General features: G+C 46.1%; 1 protein-coding gene across 1 annotated transcript in view; it reads right to left on the reverse strand.

Annotated features, from left to right (window-relative positions):
* GSE1 (Gse1 coiled-coil protein) overlaps positions 1-23,529 on the reverse strand; it is a 527,218-nt gene that overhangs the window by 236,453 nt on the left and 267,236 nt on the right. The gene's annotated exons all lie outside the window — the stretch shown is intronic.

Consider the following 23,529-nt stretch of genomic DNA (forward strand, 5'->3'; position numbering starts at 1 on the left):
ATGACAGAGTGGATGAGAGTTCGGGTGGTGTGCTCGGAGAGGAAGGGGCGAATTTTGCTAATGTTATAGAGGAAGAAGCGACAGGTCTTGGCTATCTGCTGGATATGCGCAGAGAAGGAGAGGGAGGAGTCGAAGATGACTCCGAGGTTGCGGGCAGATGAGACGGGGACGATGAGGGTGTTCTCAACTGAGATAGAGAGTGAAGGGAGAGGGGAAGTGGGTTTGGGTGGGAAGACAATAAGTTCAGTCTTGGCCATGTTCAGTTTCAGGTGGCGGTTGGAAATCCAGGCAGCAATGTCGGATAAGCAGGCCTTGATTTGCATTTCCTGAACTGTAAAGGTCTAAAATACAAACTAATGCACGCGACAAACTTTACCTACCTGAGCACACAGTTATGGAACAGACTACCGCGCAACTTAAAAACAATCTACGAAATAACGAACTTCCGCAAACTACGGAAGACCCATCTCTTTAACAAAGCATACCACAAAGTTCAACCAATATGAATATACATAACCCCCCACATATATTTAGAACTGTATTTTAATATCTTTTGTTATCCTATTACGTTTTATCATTATCATGTTGTACAAGATCCTTCTGTACCACTAAATGTCTTTTTAATATATTTCCACTATTCATGATGTATTATAAGCCACATTGAGCCTGCAAAAAGGTGGGAAAATGTGGGATACAAATGCAATAAAGAAATAAATAAGTTACAAGTGATGATGGACGATGTCACACAGAACCCCCCCCCCCCCACGCAAAATAAAACAGCCTAGGCATTGCCATCTTTACTGTGTAGTAGCTAAGAGTTAAATAACTTGGGGTTATTTTCTGAGGGGTCGATAGCTCCTGGACGGTTTAAATCACCTGTTCAGGTCTAACCACTAATTTTCAGTGGCAACTGGTTAGAGCTGCTGAAAATAACCAGACAGGGATGAACGGGAAACCAGTTAATTTTGGGGGCGTCATCAGCACTTGGCTGGTTAAGTACCGATACTCAACACTTAACTGGCCAGGTTAACCATATAAATAGGACAGCATAAAAGTCAGTCTATCCTTATGCGGTGCCCATGACTGGTTAAGTGGTGAATGTCGGACTTCATCAGCGATGGGTTAGCCGGCTCCAGAAACCCGGAAATTCAATGCCAGTGCTCTGACATGACCCAGCATTGAATTTTCAAGTTTAATGCTGCTTGCTGGTGGCCAGCAAAACATAGAAACATGATGGCAGATAAAAGGCCAAATGGCCCATCCAGTCTGCCCATTCTCTCTACCCCCTAGCTCTTCCTTTTCCTAAGCGATCCCTCGTGTTTATCCCGTGCCTTCTTAAATTCTGACACAGTCCTTGACTCCACAACCTCCACTGGGAGGCCATTCCACGCTTCCACCACCTTTTCCGTGAAATAATTCGTAGATTACTCCTAAGCCTATTCCCTCTTAAGTTCATCGTGTGCCCCCTCGTTCCAGAGCTTTCCTTCAGTTGAAAAAGGCTCACTTCCTGTACATTAATGCCCCTGAGATAATTAAATGTCTCTATCATATCTCCTCTCTCCCAGCGTATACATATTGAGGTTCATAAGCCTGTCCCTATATTTTTTGTGTTCCAGACCGCTTACTAATTCTGTAGCCGCTCTCTGGACTGACTCCATCTTTCTGTAGGTGCGGTCTCCAGAACTGCACATAGTACTCTAAATGGGGCCTCACCAGAGACGCCAGACTTTCTCAGTAGGAGTTGAAGGTGAGTTACATTCAGGTATTTCCCTGTCCCAGGAGTGGCCTAGTGGTTAGAGTACCGGTCTTGCAATCCAGAGGTGGCCTGTTCAAATCCCACTGCTGCTCCTTGTGATCTTGGGCAAGTCACTTAACCCTCCATTGCCTCAGGTACAAACTTAGATTGTGAGCCCTCCTGGGACAGAGAAATATCCAGAGTACCCGAATGGAACTCATCTTGAGCTACTACTGAAAAAGGTGTGAGCAAAATCTAAATAAATAAATATATGGAATGTTGCTACTAGTGAAGATTCTACACGGAATGTTGTCACTTTTTGAGATTCTGGAATGTTGCCACTATTTGAGATTCTAGATGGAATGCTGCTAGTGAAGGAGTGGCCTAGTGGTTAGCACACTGGTCTTGCAATCCAGAGGTGGCCGGTTCAAATCCCACTGCTGCTCCTTTGATCTTGGACAAGTCACTTAACCCTCCCTTGCCTCAGGTACAAACTTAGATGGTGAGCCCTCCTGGGACAGAGAAATATCCAGTGTACTTGAATGTAACTCACTTTGACCTACTACTGAAAAAGGTGTGAGCAAAATCTAAATAAATAAAGTGTGAAAGGCTCTAGAAATGACATGCAGCAGTTACACGCGCCTTCAGTGCACAAGAGGACACCTATATGGGCTGTTATGTGCGCTATCGCATGACTCGCTACTCTGTACAGTAGTAAGTGCCTCGCTAGGCACCTGCAAAGGTATGCACAGGTGGGTCTGTGGACTGGCCACTGCTGGATGCAGGATACTAGGCTAGATGGACCATCGGTCTGACCCAGTGTGGCTGTTCTTATCAGATGCCTGCTCCGACTGGCACTTTCCACTGGCATCAAGATACGCGCGATCTTCTGGGGGAAAACTGATGAAGGTTTGTACTAGTATTTTATAATGGGATCAGAGTGCTGTTTTAGAATCGATGCTCCCCGCGCGCTACATCGGGGTACCCAAAATGAGGCACCACCTCACAGAATCCCCCTTCGCTTGTTCCCGAGTCAATGGGGGGGTTAAGCAACTTGCCCGGGTTCACAAGAAGCCACAGTGAGATGTAAATCCTGGATCTCGGCCGATTGCTCTACGCGCTAGGCTATTCCTCTGCTCCAAATGCAAAGTAGCCTCCCTCTGGTGCAGTAAACGCCAATCCATCTTGACAGCCACAAATCCGCCCCGCACAAAGAACCCGGGTCTCCCAGCAGCAGTTTTAAAACCAAATGACAAAACATTCAGTGGGATCTGCCCAATGTCACTGGCACAGATCTGCGATCATATCAGATTACCATAAGGGGCGGACGGCGTCGGCTCCAGGTCTGGGTCAGCAAGAGGATCTGCAGTACCGGTCTAGGGCCCTTTCCCTTCTCCTGCACTTAACTACAACCAATTCATGATAAACACCCCCAGATATAAGCTCTCCAAGGCAGGGACCCAGCTGTAGCAGAATCCGGTGTACCACGAGAACACTATCAATTCTCATTTTGTTGGTTGATTCACTTAAGACTATAGAGAAACGAACTTGAAATTGTACAAAAAGCAAAATCCAGCCCCCCCCCCCCCCCCCCCCCAGCACAGCCATCTGTATCAACTTTACCTAAATACATAAACTCACCTCAAGCTCGGATTTGGAAAAGGCAAATTATTAAATGGGTCTGGATTTAGATTTATCACCTCCCCCTAGCATAGGAGCCGACTCTATGGGTGCTGTGGGTGCTTGAGCACCCCCAATAGGGTATGTGTCCAGGAAGGGGTTATTTCCACTGGGCTTAGCACCCCCAATAATTTTGAAAAGTTGGTTCCTATGCCCCCTTGTATAACAGCTCTAATTCCTGACCAGGCCCTAAAAACACATCTCATTTTGATCCAGGGAGAACATGCTCCAATAAGGGGGGGGGGGGGAGGAAGCAATTCAGAAATTCCCCAGGGTAAGATCAAAGATGCGGTAAGACAGCCATAGTTCCTTCTGAACAGCAGAATCTCAACTGGATAGCGAGATGAAACAGAACCAGGTCACGGAGTCTAGAGCAGCTGAGGTTCCTGAGCCACACAGGTTCCTTGCGGCAAGAAAGAAGAGCAGCCTAATGAAAAATCGAACTGCAGCTCCTTGGCCTCGATGACCAAAGGTAAATGCAGGCGCCAGAGGCCACTAGCGCCTGCATATACCTTCGCGCCTATGATCAGAGGGGTCTGGCGCGGCAAACAGCGACTGTGCCAGGCAATAGTGTAGAGCTCATTTAAATTAGATTTAAATAAGCTGTACAGTATTCCGCCCCTATAATCAGAGAACAGCGCTCTGATTGTAGGGATGGAATAGCGCCTTAACCCTATGCCTGCTCAGAGCTGGCGTTAGGGTTAAGGCTCCCTCTTTTCCCACCCCCCACCCCTCTGTCCAAGGATGCCCAGGCTGTCACTATGTCCTGAGGGTCCATTGGACCTCTAGACACCCCCATCGCTGAGGCCTTGGTTGCTTAGTGCCCTCCCGTCCCACTGACACCCCTCCAACACAAGGGATTGTGGGACTGCAGATCCCCCTAAGCCAATAAAAATTCCCTGGTGGCCCAGAGGGCTACAAATCCAACCCCTTACCTGCCCTTGTGGTCTAGCGGGCCTACCTCCCCCCCCCCCCCCCCCCCCCGCCGTACCTCCACAATAGTGTGGGGCGGCCAGGGCAGGTGGGGTCTCTAGTACAGTGGAAGGTGTGCGGGCGTGGGGCAGCCAAAGTGGATGGGCTGAGAAAGCATCCTGTCACAAGTTACCCAGAATGACCTCATCTAAGAGGCCAGATCTGAGCTGTAGGTCTCAGGAGAACCTAATACAAATATGAGAACAATTATAAACAGACAGCTGATCTCAGCTCCTAACTGAAGGGCAGCAAACGGGCCCATGAAAAAGCTCTCTCTGCAATACACAGAAGCCATTTAAGTGCTGATGGCGCAGGCCGGCTCATTAAGTGTAATCTATCTGTCTTTAATGTGTCCCTGAACGGAGGCTGAACTCCAGGCAGGATCCCTTCTGAGAGACCCACATCGCATTTTCCCATCATGCAAATCCTATTTACTGACTGAATGTGGCCGTTTCCTACCTTTTTTATGAGATAAGGAGCAACAGATAAGGGTTGGACGGTTTCCTAAAGGACAAGTCCATAAACCGCTACTAAATGGACTTGGGAAAAATCCACAATTCCGGGAATAACATGTATAGAATGTTTATACGTTTGGGAAGCTCGCCAGGTGCCCTTGGCCTGGATTGGCCGCTATCGTGGACAGGATGCTGGGCTCGATGGACCCTTGGTCTTTTCCCAGTGTGGCATTACTTATGTACTTATGGGACAGAAAAAAAAAAGCCAGTTAAGTAGATGCCAAGAGAGGGCTACAACAGCAGCACCTACAGCAATAGATCCGGGGTGGGTTCTCAGACGGTCAGAGGGCCTCGGCACAGCCATGGAATTCAAGATAAACAGCAAGATTCCAAGCTGGCCCAGATGGGCTAACTCAGATCATCTTGAGAAACACAGGACCACAGTGGGTAAAGAGTATTACATGAGGGATCTGCTTGAAGCTGTAAACTACTACTACTACTACTACTTAACATTTCTAGAGCGCTACTAGGGTTACGCAGCGCTGTACAGTTTAACAAAGAAGGACAGTCCCTGCTCGAAGGAGCTTACAATCTAAAGGACGAAATGTCAAGTTGGGGCAGTCTAGATTTCCTGAATAGTGGTTAGGTGCCGAAGGCGACATTGAAGAGGTGGGCTTTGAGCAAGGATTTGAAGATGGGCAGGGAGGGGGCCTGGCGTATGGGCTCAGGGAGTTTATTCCAAGCATGGGGTGAGGCGAGGCAGAAAGGGTGGAGCCTGGAGTTGGCGGTGATAGAGAAGGGTACTGAGAGGAGGGATTTGTCTTGAGAGCGGAGGTTATGGGTAGGAACGTAAGGGGAGATGAGGGTAGAGAGGTAAGGAGGGGCTGCAGATCGAGTGCATTTGTAGGTTAGTAGGAGAAGCTTGAACTGTATGCGGTACCTGATCGGGAGCCAGTGAAGTGACTTGAGGAGAGGGGTGATATGGGCATATCGGCCTAGGCGGAAGATAAGACGTGCAGCCGAGTTCTGAACGGACTGAAGGGGGGATAGGTGGCTAAGTGGGAGGCCAGCGAGGAGTAGGTTGCAGTAGTCAAGGCGAGAGGTAATGAGAGAGTGGATCAGAGTTCGGGTGGTGTGCTCAGAGAGGAAAGGGCGAATTTTGCTAATGTTATAGAGGATGAAGCGACAGGACTTGGCTATCTGTAAAGAGGTGACAAGACCTTTTTCAGGTATATTATTGGTCCAGATATTACTAATGTCCTCACCTATCCTCATCGTCACCTTTCTCGCTGTTTGACCAGCCCACACCAGGCACATAACACAATATACGACCCCCAATGATTCATAATCAGTTCTAGAATGGAAACGGAACAAGCGCGTGGAGTGGGGTCTGATAACAAACGTGGTTTCCACGACATACGGACAATAGACACAACTACAACATTTATATATAGTTTCTCCTGTGTAAGTACGCAAATCTGGAATGAATTACCAAAATTCATCAAAACTACTTACGACATAATAAATTTTCGTAAACTATTGAAAACAAATTTATTCAAGAAAGCATACCACAATAATTCATCCTAAATGTCAATTAACAATATGTACACTAGGAATACACAAAACATAACTCTTTATTTCTAATTGTTCATATCAATTTTATTATGATTTGAAGTTTAGTATGCCTGATTGTTCAACTAATTTTATTATGTATGAAGTTCAATCCGATACCTTCATATCTTAATATAATATGAATCTGTCCTTACCTGAATGCCTAATTCATTCTATCTCCTCTATTCTTAACTATGTATCTCTCTTTTCTGGAACCGGTAATCACCATTATGGAATAATGTAAGCCACATTGAGCCTGCAAATAGGTGGGAAAATGTGGGATACAAATGCTACAAATAATAATAATAATAATAGTGGCCTCTTTGTTGTTGCATAGAAATTCTTGGATTAGACAACATTTTACCCAAAATTTCTCCCCCTACGATAAGCAAATTTTGATATCGCCTGCAGAGGTTGATGAATTCCCAAAACATGCCAACATTTTATAAAATAATCGACCATATTCGGACCAATACAATGGAGGCGCCTTGAAAAGCCCATTGGCATCAGCGAAGTCATTTAATACCTGGAGTTACGGTTTGAGGTGCTGCTCCAGGTGGCGAGAATGGGGAATCGTAAATCCCAGCTGGACTGCCCAATTTCACTCCCAGTGCAATACCCAGACAACACGCAATCTCCAGCTTCCTTGGCATTTTCCCCACAAATCAGTGATCCTCTACATTTATCCCAGACTTGTATTGAACTTCTGCTACTGCTTTTGACTCTTCCATCTCCTTGGGAGGCTGCTCCATCCATTCATCCACCCACCCACCCTTTCCATGAAAAAACACATAAGGGTGAGTCAATAAAATGGATTTAAGCATAGTATCAAGCCAGCAAAGTACTCAATTTATTGATCTGATTTCACATTACTTGGTGCTGCTCTTCATTCCACCTATTTCCCATGTCTTCTTAAAGGAAAGGCCACTATCCTTACCCCCACCCTCTTTCCACCATGTCTGACTCTGAACTCTCAACAGTGTGAAGGACTGGGGGCTGCAGTCTCAGAGGATGTTTCAGTCTGATCAGGCAGACAGGTCCCGCCCATCAGGTGCAGCAGGAAATGTCTCTGGAGGGCTCACAGTCTAGGTTTGTACCTGAAGCAATGAAGGGTTACGTAAGTACATAAGTATTGCCACACTGGGACAGACCAAAGGTCCATCAAGCCCAGCATCCTGTTTCCAACAGTGGCCAATCCAGGTCACAAGGACCTGGCAGAAACCTAAATAGTAGCAACATTCCATGTAGAACCCCAAAGAGTAGCAAGATTCTAGAATTCTAAAGAAGAACAAGATTCCATGCAGAATTTCAAAGTGTAGCAACATTCCATGTAGAACCCCAAAGAGTAGCAACGTTCCATTCAGTATCCCATGTACATAAGTACATAAGTGTTGCCATACTGAGACAGACCAAAGGTCCATCAAGCCCAGCATCCTGTTTCCAACAGTGGCCAATCCAGGTTACAAGTACCTGGCAAGATCCCCAAACAGTACAATACATTTTATTCTGCTTATAAGCAGTGGATTTTCCCCAAGTCCATTTTAATGATGGTCTATGAACTTTTCCTTTAGGAAGCCATCCAAAACTTTTTAAAACCCCGCTAAGCTAAGTGCCTCTACCACATTCTCTGGCGACGAGTTCCAGAATTTAATTACACGCTGAGTGAAGAAACATTTTCTCCAATTCATTTTAAATTTATTACTTTGTAGCTTCATCGCATGCCCCCTAGTCCTAGTATTTTTGGAAAGTGTGAACAGACGCTTCACATCTACCCGTTCAACTCCGCTCATTATTTTATAGACCTCTATCATATCTCCCCTCAGCCGCCTTTTCTCCAAGCTGAAGAGCCCTAGCCGCTTCAGCCTTTCCTCATAGGGAAGTCGCCCCATCCCCTTTATCATTTTTGTCGCCCTTCTCTGCACCTTTTCTAATTCCACTATATCTTTTTTGAGATGCGGCGACCAGAATTTAACACAATATTCGAGGTGCGGTCGCACCATGGAGCGATACAAAGGCATTATAACATCTTCATGTTTGTTTTCCATTCCTTTCCTAATAATACCTAACATTCTATTTGCTTTGATTTGAACCCTGAGTTCCCTGGTTCTCAGCCCAAGGTCCCAACCATTGTTACTCCACTCCATCTGATCCTGCTCAGACCTAGGATTAAAGTACAGAGAAAACGGACCCACCATCCCTGTGGGCAAAGGGAGTCTCTCAAAGGGGATCTACCTGGCATTAAGGAGGGTTTCACTTTCGGTTAATGCCATTAATTCTGCAGCATCTACCATACAGAGAGAAGTACAGTATAAACATCTGGTCTCTGCAGCTCAAAAAGGCTAAAGCCTGTGCGCCTAGGGTCACCAGCCACATCTACACAGTGATTGCCACAAAGGATAAATGCCAGTTCCATCCGAATGCAGATTCCCTGGCACCTGATCAGAGTGCTAGAGCCGCCCCATTGTTCTTCAATTATTCAGACAATAATTGTGCCCTTATTTAAAGTCTAGTCTTGCTTCCGCTGCATTCCAGGCTGCCAACCTCCAGCGCACGGCGCTAGATTTACACAGGAACAAGCTCTCTTCTCACACAGCCAATTAAATAAGTAAACACATTCATCAATGTGTTTCTCAGGTGTGCAGCCACTGATGAGGGGTTTGCCCTTTCCCGTGTCATTCAGCGAGAGAGAGGAAGGCCACCATTGTGAAAGGAAAGGAACTGCTCTGCGCCTCCAGGCCACCAGACCACACTCCAGTCAGTTCGCAGAGGACATGATATTAAGCGAGACTTGTGAAGAGACAGAAATTGCTGCAGGCTTTTAACATTCAGCCGCAGTGAATTAGGACAAAAAAAAAAAGCAAAGAAAATATGAGAAAGCCAGACAAATGTCTTATAAAATCACTTATCTCCCACTTTTAGGGGTCGTTTTACTAAGCCGCAGTAGCGTTTTTAGCTCATGGTAGAAATCGGCTGGCGCTAAACGCCGAGACGCCCATAAGAATATAACGGGCATCTCGGTATTTACCACCAGCTGATTTCTACCACTGCAGCTCAGTAAAAGACCCCTTTATTTATTCTGTTAAGCGTGTTACAACCTCACATAAATAAATGCAGCAGTAGAGAATCCCAGGACTCTTATCAGGCGATGAGAAAACCCAGCGGATCTAGAAACTCCGCTCTCTGCTTTTCTATTCCACACCTGCTGGCCCTATCCTTCCCCTCATGGAGATGACAGGACAGAGGCACAGAAATAACCACAACCCTCTCTTCACCCTCCCCAAAACAGTGGCATGCGTTGACACCCCCCCCCCCCCAACAGCTCACGCCTTCTCTCAAAAACCATCCCCACTACCAAAATCCTGATTTCAGGAGTGGAGGAGTGGCCTAGTGGTTAGGGTGGTGGACATTGGTCCAGGGGAACTGAGGAACTGAGTTGGATTCCCACTTCAGGCACAGGCAGCTCCTTGTGACTCTGGGCAAGTCACTTAACCCTCCATTGCCCCATGTAAGCCATATTGAGCCTGCCATGAGTGGGAAAGCGCAGGGTACAAATGTAACAAAAATAAAATAGATACTATTGGAGATTCTACATGGAATGTTGCTATTCCACTAGCAACATTCCATGTAGAAGGCTGCGCAGGCTTCTGTTTCTGTGAGTCTGACGTCCTGGTCAGACTCACAGAAGCAGAAGCCTGCGCGGCCACATTGGTGATCTGCAAGGGCCGACTTCTACATGGAATGTTGCTAGTGGAATAGCAACATTCCATGTAGAATCTCAGATAGTAGCAACAGTGGAGGAGTGGCCTAGTGGTTAGGGTGGTGGACTCTGGTCCTGGGGAACTGAGGAACTGTGTTCCATTCCCGGCACAGGCAGCTCCTTGTGACTCTGGGCAAGTCACTTAACCCTCCATTGCCCCATGTAAGCCGCACTGAGCCTGCCATGAGTGGGAAAGCGTGGGGTACAAGTGTAACAAAAATAAAATTAAATTAAATTAAAAAATCCTGGAGAAAGAAAGATGTACATTTGTTCACCTCTTCTACTCTGGCCCATCAATTCTAGGAATCTGGTATCCCAGGCTCAGATAGATTACAGCATCTCTGCAAGTAGACGGCTCCATTTGTATTACAGTAACTGCAGGGCTCCCGGGGCCTGGGGACGATGGAAACGCTACACCACAAATTAAAAACCACTATAAGGAAGCCTTTTATTAGTGGTACGACATAAAGACGTCAACTGGAGGTCAAACTGGTGGTGGGTGGGGGAGTTCACAGTATTACTGAAAAAATTGGAATATGTAGAATATAAATCACATCAAATTCAAAATTTCTACAATTACAAAAGTGTTGAAAGGTGAAAATGGACTCTCACACGTGAAAAATCCTGGAGAAAAAAAAGACCTCAGTATGACTGGCAACACCTCCTTTCAAAGGACACGCCTTCTAATAAGAGAGGGTGCCTCTTTAATCATAAGTCTTAGAAAAAAAAAACTCCACATTAGATAACTTCATGAGATATATGCCCAAGCACTTTATCAAACACATATAGGTGGAGACACAGTTGTTTAAATACAGAGCAGGTGGGGGGGAAGAGGGGTTGGTGGTTGGGAGGCGAGGATAGTGGAGGGCAGACTTATACGGTCTATGCCAGAGCCGGTGATGGGAGGCGGGACTGGTGGTTGGGAGGCGGGAAATACTGCTGGGTAGACTTATACGGTCTGTGCCAGAGCCGGTGATGGGAGGCGGGACTGGTGGTTGGGAGGCGGGAAATACTGCTGGGCAGACTTATACGGTCTGTGCCAGAGCCGGTGGTGGGAGGCGGGACTGGTGGTTGGGAGGCGGGAAATACTGCTGGGCAGACTTATACGGTCTGTGCCAGAGCCGGTGGTGGGAGGTGGGACTGGTGGTTGGGAGGCGGGGATAGTGCTGGGCAGACTTATACGGTCTGTGCCAGAGCCAGTGGTGGGAGGTGGGACTGGTGGTTGGGAGGCGGGGATAGTGCTGGGCAGACTTATACGGTCTGTGCCAGAGCCGGTGGTGGGAGGTGGGACTGGTGGTTGGGAGGCGGGAAATACTGCTGGGCAGACTTGTACAGTCTGTGCCCTGAAAAAGGCAGGTACAAATCAAGGTAAGGTATACACATATGAGTTTATCTTGTTGGGCAGACTGGATGGACCATGCAGGTCTTTTTCTGCCGTCATCTACTATGTAAATACAATGTAACAACCAAAAAAAAACTTTACTTATCTTGGATGGTGAAAATGATAAGAAAATCTTCCACAGATTAATGCAGACACTTAAATTGCGATGTTAACATCAGTAGTGGGGGGAATCCCCCACTACTCCACAGCGGTACTTATGAGTTTGCTCTCTGAAAAACTGGTTCAAATATCCTGGAAGGGCACACGCAGCGGGAGTGAAGAAGAGCCGCAAGAAGTTGGGGTTGAATTTGGGCTCTGCCGCTGGCTGACATTCTGCATGACACACTGGGGAAATCACGCCCTGCGTCTCTGTATTCCTAAAGCCTGCTGCTGACTTCTCCGTTTACTAAAAAGAAAGTAATTCATTCAATAAGACCAAGAGGCAAGATATACTGGGAGTAAAAGCGGGTATCTATGAACTGTGCTAGGGCAAAGGAACCAAGTATTCGAAGACCCTCCCTGCCCATCTTCAAGTCTTTGCTTAAAACCCACCTCTTCAATGCTGCGTTCGGCACCTAACTCTTACCGTTCAGTGAATCCAGACTGCCCCATTTTGACCGCCCCTATCGGACTGACCGTTCATTTGTCTCTTAGAGTGTAAGCTCTTTGAGCAGGGACCGTCCCTCTATGTTAAATTGTACAGCGCTGCGTAACCCTAGTAGCGCTTTAGAAATGTTAAGTAGTAGTAGTAATAGTAGTATTTCTCCACCCTTCTAATGCCATCATTTTCCGGAAACAGATCTATCCGTGCAATCCATGTCCTTCAATAACAGTTCCACCAAGGGAAACATCTCGGGTTATTACCCCACTCTTCCAACACACACGGGTGAGTTTGCAGATAACCCCAACGTGCTTTGAAAACACTGGGCCTTGTTCTGACTCCAGCTACAATCCTGCCCAGCACTTGCTCACTTCCCAGTGGCTTAAGAGGACCCAGATGAAATCTCTGCTCTGCCCCCCTCTCAATTTCTTATTAACCAACAGGCTGGTATGGAGAGCAATCAACAACAGAAAGAGTAGAGTCCTTACACTACTAATTCACTTCTTTGGCTCACTGGGGTGGGGGAGGGTGAGAGACCAATTTGCACCAGCAGTGCCCTGGCTTATGTAAGAGCAGGAACGGGCAGTAAATTTCGTCCAGCTGCCCAATTTCTCTCTGGGCGCTGTGCTCCAGACCTCACTTCGTCTCTGATTGCCCATTAATTTTGTCAGTACACGGGATCCTCCTCTGTGCTTAATTTATTTATTTATTTATTTGCTGCATTTGTATCCCACATTTTCCCACCTATTTGCAGGCTCAATGTGGCTTACGTTATGCCGCAATGGCGATCACCATTAACAGAACGAGAAATTCAGAGTATTGTTACAATTAAGGGACATAAAAAATATCAGGTAGATTAGAAGTAAATAAATAAATAATTCACATCGGTAACTGAGATCAAGGACAAGGTATAACATCCAATAATAATAATGTGATTAAAGTCACCAAATTATAAACGTTCAAAGTTGGCTTGTTCAGGTGTAGTTTTTAAAGTTAAGTCTTTGTGAAGGATTCGTTTTATAAGTCCCTTTAAACAGGTTTGTCTTCAGTAGCTTCCGGAAGGTTGTCATATCGTGCGTTACTTTTATGACATTCGGTAGTGCATTCCATAGTTGCGTGCAGATGTAGGAGAAGCTGGATGCATGTACCGATTTATATTTAAGTCCTCTACAGTTATATCTTAGGCTCTGATCTGGTTTTGCCTCTATCACCTTCCCCAGGAGGCCGTTCCCTGCCTCTACCACCCTGCACTCTCGTAACCTCTGATTCTAGAAATGCCAGGGCCTATCGATATTCACTGGTAGCAAACCTCACTATACACTGGCTAAACTGTGAACCACCATTCCAAAAATCCGATGAACCGCCCGCTCCCCATAAACCACCCTTGAGAAGCCTCTCTGTGTTTCCTGGGGATTTTTCCCAGTTGATCACTGTCACACAGCTCCGGCACCAAACATGGAGACTGGAGGCAGGCAGAGGAGTGCATTCTAGTCAGACAATCTCTTACCACCCGGAGGAGGAGGTGGAGCAGGAGGGAACCCCTGGCATCCCATGCTAATAAATCTGATTAAGATTAAGCAGGACCCTTGTCTGTAGTCCTGGAGAATTCTTCCATCTGATCTATTGGCTGGGGGAGGGAGGGAGTCCGACAGGGAGGCTGAGAGCTGACACCAATTGCATTTATTAGGGTCTTTTCTGCAGAGCCTAAAAGGGACAGGGTCAGGGAAGGCGGTCAGCAAGTGGTCAATTAATTCAGCTGGAAGTGTTATTACAAAGCAGAATTTATTGTCAGAAGGTCACATTAGCAGTGGCACAGGGGCATCGGGCTGCACCCCCAGTGAATAAGCAGATAAATTAAAGACATCTGGGCAGAAGAATGAAGGGGACAATTATTAATGCAGAAACTCAGCAGCCAAGGTCTGAACCACCCATCCATCAGCGTCACCGCTTACTGCCAGTGAAGTAGGGGAGATAAGGAATGAAAGATGGCAGGCAGAAAGTAAGTTGTGCTGGCTCAAAGCCTTAAGGGCTTTTAATTCTAAGATTATAGGCTGCTCTGTCCTCAAGCAGCGAGGGTGAGGTGCAAATCCCAATAAATAAATAAATCTACTGGACAATGATTAGGGGGAGGGGGTGTCACTTAAGTATTATCTTATATAATAAAACTCACCCTCAACGTTCTGAAGACACTGCCGTCACTTCCTTCAAGACGGGTTCGAAGGGTTCGTGGTAGTGAAGCCACCGAACGCGCCAAGTTTCGGGGCCCCGCCCTCGCGTCAAACGTGATGACGTCGAGGGCGGAACAATGGCATCACACACCGAGGGCGGGGTGCGTTCAGGAGGTGCGGAGCAATGGTGTCAGAACGACGAAGGGGTCGGTAGGTAGATAGGGAGGGAGGGAGAAGGGGGGTGTTGAGGAGGAAAACCTTGCTAGCGCCCGTTTCATTTGCTCCAGAAACGGGCCTCTTTTACCAGTTATTATTAAACGGTGCTGCTTTAGTTTCATCCAACATAAAAAAATAAATAAATCACCAAGAATGAGTGCAAAAATATACGAAAGACACAACACTTATAATTAACAACCAAATAAATTAGAATGTGGAGAGAGGCCTTCAGTGCACATTCCTCATGTGACCAAATGGGCTATAATTCTATGTGAGCCTAATAAATGGTCCCCAAGATGTCTGCCCAACAATAACACATTACAGACTCCCTCTAGTGAAATATAACTTCAATAAGTGAAGTAAACAAAGTCTGCCCAATATTCAACCGGCAGCGGTCAGCGGCTTTTTATTTTACTTGTGTAGTACCACAAAGCCGTTTTCCTTTAGCAGCCGCAAGGGGCAGGAGTGAGTGAACTTTGCTCCTGCCCCCGCTGCCCCAACTTCGACCACCATGGATAAAGGGTAGACCCAGGGAGACGTTTGTCCTGTTTGTCATAATTAGACCGTAAGCTCTGTGGAGCAGGGACTGTCTCTTCATGTTCAAGTGTACAGCGCTGCGTACGTCTAGTAGCGCTTTAGAAATAAGTAGTAGTAGTGTTTGGGATTCTGGAATCTTGTTACTCTTTGGGATTCTGCACGGAATCTTGCTACTCTTTGGGATTCCGGAATCTTGCTACTCTTTGGAATTCCGGAATCTTGCTACTCTTTGTCCTTATCCCTTATGTGTGCTGTTTGTCCTGAATAGATTGTAAGCTCTGTGGAGCAGGGACTGTCTCTTCATATTCAAGTATACAGCGCTGCATATGTCTAGTAGCGCTATAGAAATGATAAGTAGTAGTAGTAGTAGTCTTTGGGATTCTGGAATCTTGCTGCTCTTTGGGATTCCGGAATCTTGCTGCTCTTTGGGATTCAGGAATCTTGCTACTCTTTGGGATTCCGGAATCTTGCTACTCTTTGGGATTCTGCACAGAATGTTGCTACTCTTTGGGATTCCGGAATCTTGCTACTCTTTGTCCTTATCCCTTATGTGTGCTGTTTGTCTGTCCTGATTAGATTGTAAGCTCTGTCGAGCAGGGACTGTCTCTTCATGTTCAAGCGTACAGCGCTGTGTATGTCTAGTAGCACTAGAGAAATGATAAGTAGTGGTAGCGTAGTCTCAGCAGCCATTTTGAAGAATGCGGTGGCAGCGGGCAAGAAAGAATGGAGTTCTTTCTTGCCATGAAGAGGCAACTAGACCACCAGGGTGTGTTAATGTAGGTTTGGAGATAGCACCCTGAGGGAGGGAGAGGGGCGGCAGTACACATAAATAAAAAAATAAACATCTTGTCAAAAGCGGGTGGGGCTAAGTGGAGGGGAGTCTAGGCAAGGAGCAGGAACTGGTCCGCACAGGGCCCCCGCAATTGCTAAGACTGGCCCTGCATACAACATTGTAGCAAGAGGGAAAAATAACCCAGTCCATATTAATGGGGTGAGAACAAAGGAAAATAAGCAATAATACTAAAGAAAATCACTTCCTTCTCATAGTTATCTATTACCTTAAACCCACTATAAATTTGCATTTTTTTTTTGTTACATTTGTACCCTGCGCTTTCCCACTCATGGCAGGCTCAATGTGGCTTACATAGGGCAATGGAGGGTTAAGTGACAAGGAGCTGCCTGTGCCTGAAGTGGGAATTGAACTCAGTTCCTCAGGACCAAAGTCCACCACCCTAACCACTAGGCCACTCCTCTACTGTTGCTACTATTGGAGATTCTACATGGAATGTTGCTATTCCACTAGCAACATTCCATGTAGAAGTCGGCCCTTGCAGATCACCAATGTGGCCGCGCAGCCTTCTACATGGAATGTTGCTAGTGGAATAGCAACATTCCATGTGGAATCTCCAATAGTAGCAACATTCCATGTAGAATCTCCAATAGTATCTATTTTATTTTTGTTACATTTGTACCCTGCGCTTTCCCACTCATGGCAGGCTCAATGTGGCTTACATGGGGCAATGGAGGGTTAAGTGTCTTGCCCAGAGTCACAAGGAGCTGCCTGTGCCGGGAATCGAACTCAGTTCCTCAGGACCAAAGTCCACCACCCTAACCACTAGGCCACTCCTCCACTACATTTTAACAATCCTCTCACCTAACTGACAAAAAGAGAAAAATTATCTTGCTTCTACATCTAATCGATAATATTTCCAACTGAGATGGATCAAAGAAAACATAACTAATATCAGGAAATGTAATTAAACACTTGCAGGGGAACTTCAAAAAGAAGCTTGCATCCACTGCAAGAACGCAAGGTTTCAGCTGCAAAAAAAAAAAAAAAAGCTTTTCTGCATTTCTAGGTCGAATGAGCCACATCAGGAAAGATTTGGAGCTTAGAACCACAAAAAAGGAAATCTTATAACAGAAATGTTATTTTTTTGCAGAAATAAAGGAAACCAAGGTGGTATGCTCTGATAGATTGTCTTGAGATGTTTCTTAAAATTTGGTCAAGTTAAAGGACACAATCGAGCCCAGTACGTCAGATTCGCCACTCCCAATCCGCTACCGTATACAGTTCAAGCTTCTCCTATTGACCTTCAAGTGCACTCAATCTGCAGCCCCCCCCCCATTACCTCTCTACCCTCCTCTCCCCGTATGTTCCCACCCGTAACCTCCGCTCTCAGAACAAATCACTCCTATCTGTACCCTTCTCCACCACCGCTAACTCCAGACTCCGCCCCTTCTGCCTCGCATCACCTTATGCCTGGAACAGACTTCCCGAGCCCATACGCCATGCGCCCTCCCTGCCCATTTTCAAGTCCTTACTCAAAGCCCATCTCTTCTCCCTTGCTTTTGGCGCCTAACCGCCTTCCCCATTCATGATACCTACAGTGGGGGAAATAAGTATTTGATCCCTTGCTGATTTTGTAAGTTTGCCCACTGACAAAGACATGAGCAGCCCATAATTGAAGGGTAGGTTATTGGTAACAGTGAGAGATAGCACATCACAAATTAAATCCGGAAAATCACATTGTGGAAAGTATATGAATTTATTTGCATTCTGCAGAGGGAAATAAGTATTTGATCCCCCACCAACCAGTAAGAGATCTGGCCCCTACAGACCAGGTAGATGCTCCAAATCAACTCGTTACCTGCATGACAGACAGCTGTCGGCAATGGTCACCTGTATGAAAGACACCTGTCCACAGACTCAGTGAATCAGTCAGACTCTAACCTCTACAAAATGGCCAAGAGCAAGGAGCTGTCTAAGGATGTCAGGGACAAGATCATACACCTGCACAAGGCTGGAATGGGCTACAAAACCATCAGTAAGACGCTGGGCGAGAAGGAGACAACTGTTGGTGCCATAGTAAGAAAATGGAAGAAGTACAAAATGACTGTCAATCGACAAAGATCTGGGGCTCCACGCAAAATCTCACCTCGTGGGGTATCCTTGATCATGAGGAAGGTTAGAAATCAGCCTACAACTACAAGGGGGGAACTTGTCAATGATCTCAAGGCAGCTGGGACCACTGTCACCACGAAAACCATTGGTAACACATTACGACATAACGGATTGCAATCCTGCAGTGCCCGCAAGGTCCCCCTGCTCCGGAAGGCACATGTGACGGCCCGTCTGAAGTTTGCCAGTGAACACCTGGATGATGCCGAGAGTGATTGGGAGAAGGTGCTGTGGTCAGATGAGACAAAAATTCAGCTCTTTGGCATGAACTCAACTCGCCGTGTTTGGAGGAAGAGAAATGCTGCCTATGACCCAAAGAACACCGTCCCCACTGTCAAGCATGGAGGTGGAAATGTTATGTTTTGGGGGTGTTTCTCTGCTAAGGGCACAGGACTACTTCACCGCATCAATGGGAGAATGGATGGGGCCATGTACCGTACAATTCTGAGTGACAACCTCCTTCCCTCCGCCAGGGCCTTAAAAATGGGTCGTGGCTGGGTCTTCCAGCACGACAATGACCCAAAACATACAGCCAAGGCAACAAAGGAGTGGCTCAGGAAGAAGCACATTAGGGTCATGGAGTGGCCTAGCCAGTCACCAGACCTTAATCCCATTGAAAACTTATGGAGGGAGCTGAAGCTGCGAGTTGCCAAGCGACAGCCCAGAACTCTTAATGATTTAGAGATGATCTGCAAAGAGGAGTGGACCAAAATTCCTCCTGACATGTGTGCAAACCTCATCATCAACTACAGAAGACGTCTGACCGCTGTGCTTGCCAACAAGGGTTTTGCCACCAAGTATTAGGTCTTGTTTGCCAGAGGGATTAAATACTTATTTCCCTCTGCAGAATGCAAATAAATTCATATACTTTCCACAATGTGATTTTCCGGATTTAATTTGTGATGTGCTATCTCTCACTGTTACCAATAACCTACCCTTCAATTATGGGCTGCTCATGTCTTTGTCAGTGGGCAAACTTACAAAATCAGCAAGGGATCAAATACTTATTTCCCCCACTGTACACTGACTACATAGTTTATTACCTTTAGATTGTAAGCTCTCTTGAGCAGGGACTGTCCTTCCCCTTGTTTAAAATTGTACAGCGCTGCGTAACCCTAGCAGCGCTATAGAAATGCTAAGTAGTAGAAGTAGTAGTAGTAATTTACCTTAACCACATTCACAGGCAAATAATAAAAAGATTTTGTCAGATTCTGAAATAACTAAGACTTCCTTGAGATATTGTCTAAATCATATCTCTGGTGACAACAAAGAACAAACTGGAAACCTTGTATCTGTTCTCTACCGGATTTGGCAAACGCCTTACGGTACTATGTAAGCCACACTGGGCTACAAATGCAACAAATAAATAAGATTTTCTATTATCTCTGTCTATGTATATTATTTATTATTATTACTAGTAAAACATGCCCGTTTCTTGCGCAAATGAAACGGGCGCTAGCACGGTTTCCTTCCGAACCTCCCCCCCTCCCTACTCACCCCTTCGGCGTTCTGAAGGCACTGACCGCCATTGTTGCGGACCTCGGCAAGCCACACTGACGCCCATTGCTCCGCCCTCGACGTCATCACGTTTGACGCGAGGGCGGGGCCCCAACACAGTGTTTTCGGTGGCTTCACCACCACGAAGGCTTCGAACCGGAAGGAAGTGCCCGGAGGACCTGACAGCGACGTCAGTGTCCTCAGAACATTGAGGGTGAGTTTTATTATATAGGATTAGCATTTGTATAGCGCTACCAGACGCACGCAGCGCTGAACACCTGACACAAAGACCAACTGTCCTTACTTCCAGAGGTCTCTACAGCATGAAGAGTCCCACACTGAGCTTCCAGACTTCTTAAACGACTGTCCAATTTCAAAATCTTAAGATCAATGTCCTGAACATATGTAGTCACATGACAGCAGCGTAGTGCTGGAGCCGCCTCGCGCGAGACGTTTATTATTTCTTTTTGTCAAGTTTTGTGAGCCGGTTGTTGCGCTAATCAGATGAGGCAGGAGCAATCCTCCTACGCTCCTCCTGCCCATGCAATCTCCACTCTCCTCCGTACTGACAGTGACTGCCGTACGTTTCAGCGGCAGTCTCGCGAGATTGCTGCGGGAACTCACGGCAGCCATTTTCAGTACGGAAGATCGCCCCTGCCCCCAGCTGACCACTGGACCACCAGGGCTGTGTAAGGTAGGAGCGGAGAACGGGGGGTGGCAGGGGGTTTTGAGAAACAGTGCATGAGGGAGGGACAAGCTGCATGGATGAGAGGGAAAGAAGGGGACAAGCTGCACATGGGTAAGAGGGAGAGACCTTAATGGAAAAGAGATGGAGACATGTCATATATGGAGGGAAGGGAAAAGGGACGAATACAACATATAGAAGAGGATGGCGAGGAGAGGGGGACATGCTCATGGAGGGCAGGGAAAGGAAAGGGGGATTTGCTGCTCGTGGTTGTTTGGTTTTTGTTTTGTTTTTTTTTAAATAATATTGCTCATGGATGGTTGCTTTTGGAAATATATATATTTACTAATTTTGTACTTAGCAGAGTATGGAAGAAAAGGAAAGGGGTATCTACCAAGGGTTACTTCCTCAGGAAGAACAACTTCCTCAGATGTCGGTATTGCTGCGTGGGAACCACTAGTATGGCTTGATAAAAGAGGACCTGAGTGAATTCCTTCAAAAAGGCGGTAAATAAATCCTAATAAATAAAACAAACAAACAAACAAACCATGGCTTGAGTTGTAGGAAGCTAGACTTCAACTATTAATCCAATGCCCCCTCTCTTTGGCCCCATGGGTGGGGAATACGAAAGAGCAATTCGCACCAGTGGCACCCTGATTGTATCGGAGCAGGTAAGAGCAGTAAATTCCATCTGGCCACACAGTTTCACTCTTGGTGCAACGCCACAGACCTCAGTTGACCTTTTTGTCCCTCACTATGAGGGGCCCTCCTCTGTGCTTACCCCAGGCTTTGTTTCTGTCAGGTACTTGTGACCTGGATTGGCCACTGTTGGAAGCAGGATACTGGGGTAGATGGACCATTGGTCTGACACAGAATAGCTGTTCTTATGTTCATAATGCAGAGGACTATTACTTGTCCCAGGACTGGTAGCATGGAATGTTGCTACTCTTTGAGATTCTGCATGGAATCTTGCTACGCATTAGGATTCCAGAATCTTGTTATTCTTTGGGGTTCGACATGGGGTTCTACATGGAATATTGCTATTCTTTGAGATTCCGCATGGAATGTTGCTACTCTGTAGGATTCCAGAATCTTGCTATTCTTTGGGGTTCTACATGGAATATTGCTATTCTTTGAGATTCCGCATGGATTCCTGCTACTCTTTAGGATTCCAGAATCTTGCTATTCTTTGGGGTTCTACATGGAATATTGCTATTCTTTGAGATTCCGCATGGAATGTTGCTACTCTGTAGGATTCCAGAATCTTGCTATTCTTTGGGGTTCTGCATGGAATCTTGCTACGCATTAGGATTCCAGAATCTTGTTATTCTTTGGGGTTCTACATGGAATATTGCTATTCTTTGAGATTCCGCATGGAATGTTGCTACTCTGTAGGATTCCAGAATCTTGCTATTCTTTGGGGTTCTACATGGAATATTGCTACTCTTTGAGATTCCACATGGAATCTGGTCACTCTTTAGGATTCCAGAATCTTGTTATTCTTTGGGGTTCGACATGGGGTTCTACATGGAATATTGCTATTCTTTGAGATTCCACATGGAATGTTGCTACTCTGTAGGATTCCAGAATCTTGTTATTCTTTGGGGTTCTACATGGAATATTGCTATTCTTTGAGATTCCACATGGAATGTTGCTACTCTGTAGGATTCCAGAATCTTGTTATTCTTTGGGGTTCTACATGGAATATTGCTATTCTTTGAGATTCCGCATGGAATGTTGCTACTCTGTAGGATTCCAGAATCTTGCTATTCTTTGGGGTTCTACATGGAATATTGCTACTCTTTGAGATTCCGCATGGATTCCTGCTACTCTTTAGGATTCCAGAATCTTGCTATTCTTTGGGGTTCTACATGGAATATTGTTACTCTTTGAGATTCCACATGGAATCTGGTCACTCTTTAGGATTCCAGAATCTTGCTATTCCTGAATCGGCCACTTCTGGAAGCAGGATACTGGGCTAGATGGACCACTGGTCTGAAGCAGTACTGCTAATCTTTTGTTCTTATGAACTCCAATACCCATTTATGTCATCGTTTTGTGAGACTTGGTGAAAATGTTGTTGGCAGCTGAGGTGGCACATCCATGGCTGTGCAGCACAACACAAATGATGTTCCTACCCATCCAATTCTGGTTACACATCACAGGATACATATGAGCTGCCTTAACCTTTGCAGTTATTGATGACAGTACAAAGACTTACACAGCACATTACAGACCTGCCATTGACTATTTTAGAAAAATCTGGTCTATTTTTGCTCATTTCCTGTTTACCCTTTCCTTCTGAATTAACTTTGCAACCCTGTATCCACAGATACCTCAGCCCCTGCAACGCCCCCAAAACAGCCAGTTTTGACAGGTGCTAACCGGTCATTTTCAGCTCCTACATCAAGCGGAACACCTCACCAAATCGGTCATATTAGAAAAAGTGATTTGGCAATGTTTAGAAAGCAGAAAATGAAGAAAAGTGGTCCACATGGAAGAATCGGTGGCAGATCTGCAATTAGTACCCTTGAGGAGTTTGGAGTTGGTTGGATACTGTGTACCAGGCTGTAACCAATTACAATCTCCCCTCATCACCCCCCTCTCCTCCATCCCAGTCTGATAGAAGACCAGATTGCAGCAGTGTTGCCAGATGGAAAAACTTTGTCACGCCCAAAGCCAGTCCAAAACCCCACACAAAGTCAATTTGCAAGTGAATGACATCATTGATAAATATTAATGAGTCAATTTGCATATGAATGACACCATTCCTAAATATTAATGAGGTCATTTGCATACAAATGACATCATTAAGCCCGCCTCCGTGGGGCTTCTACTGGCCGCGGCTGCGGGAAAACCAGCCAACCTGTGGCCAGCGGCCGCTGGGGAAAAAACCGCGATGGGCGAAAAAACCGCCGGCGGGGCTTTAAAAAGCCGCCCAAAATCCCGCAGCCCACACGCGGCGTGAAAAAGCCACAGCGGCTCGCGGAAAGGAGCCCAATTGGGCGAGAAACCCGTAGCCCTGGCAACACTGGATTGCAGAAAACAAAACAGGAAGTAAAAGGTGAGCTTTTTGCAGGGTTCACCGAGGGAGGGGAAGCCACAGGGTAGCAGAATGAGTAATATGCCTTGTCTGCTATATTTTTATGCTTGTCAGAAAAGCCAAGCTGTTTGCTGAAATCATTCTCCAGCCTTACCTATTATTGTTGAATTTGTCTTCTTGCTAATAATTTACTTCCCACAGGTGGCCTGTCTGCCTCCCTATTAAGAAC

This window comes from Microcaecilia unicolor, chromosome 5 (genome assembly GCF_901765095.1).
Source record: "Microcaecilia unicolor chromosome 5, aMicUni1.1, whole genome shotgun sequence".
Lineage (NCBI taxonomy): Eukaryota > Metazoa > Chordata > Amphibia > Gymnophiona > Siphonopidae > Microcaecilia > Microcaecilia unicolor.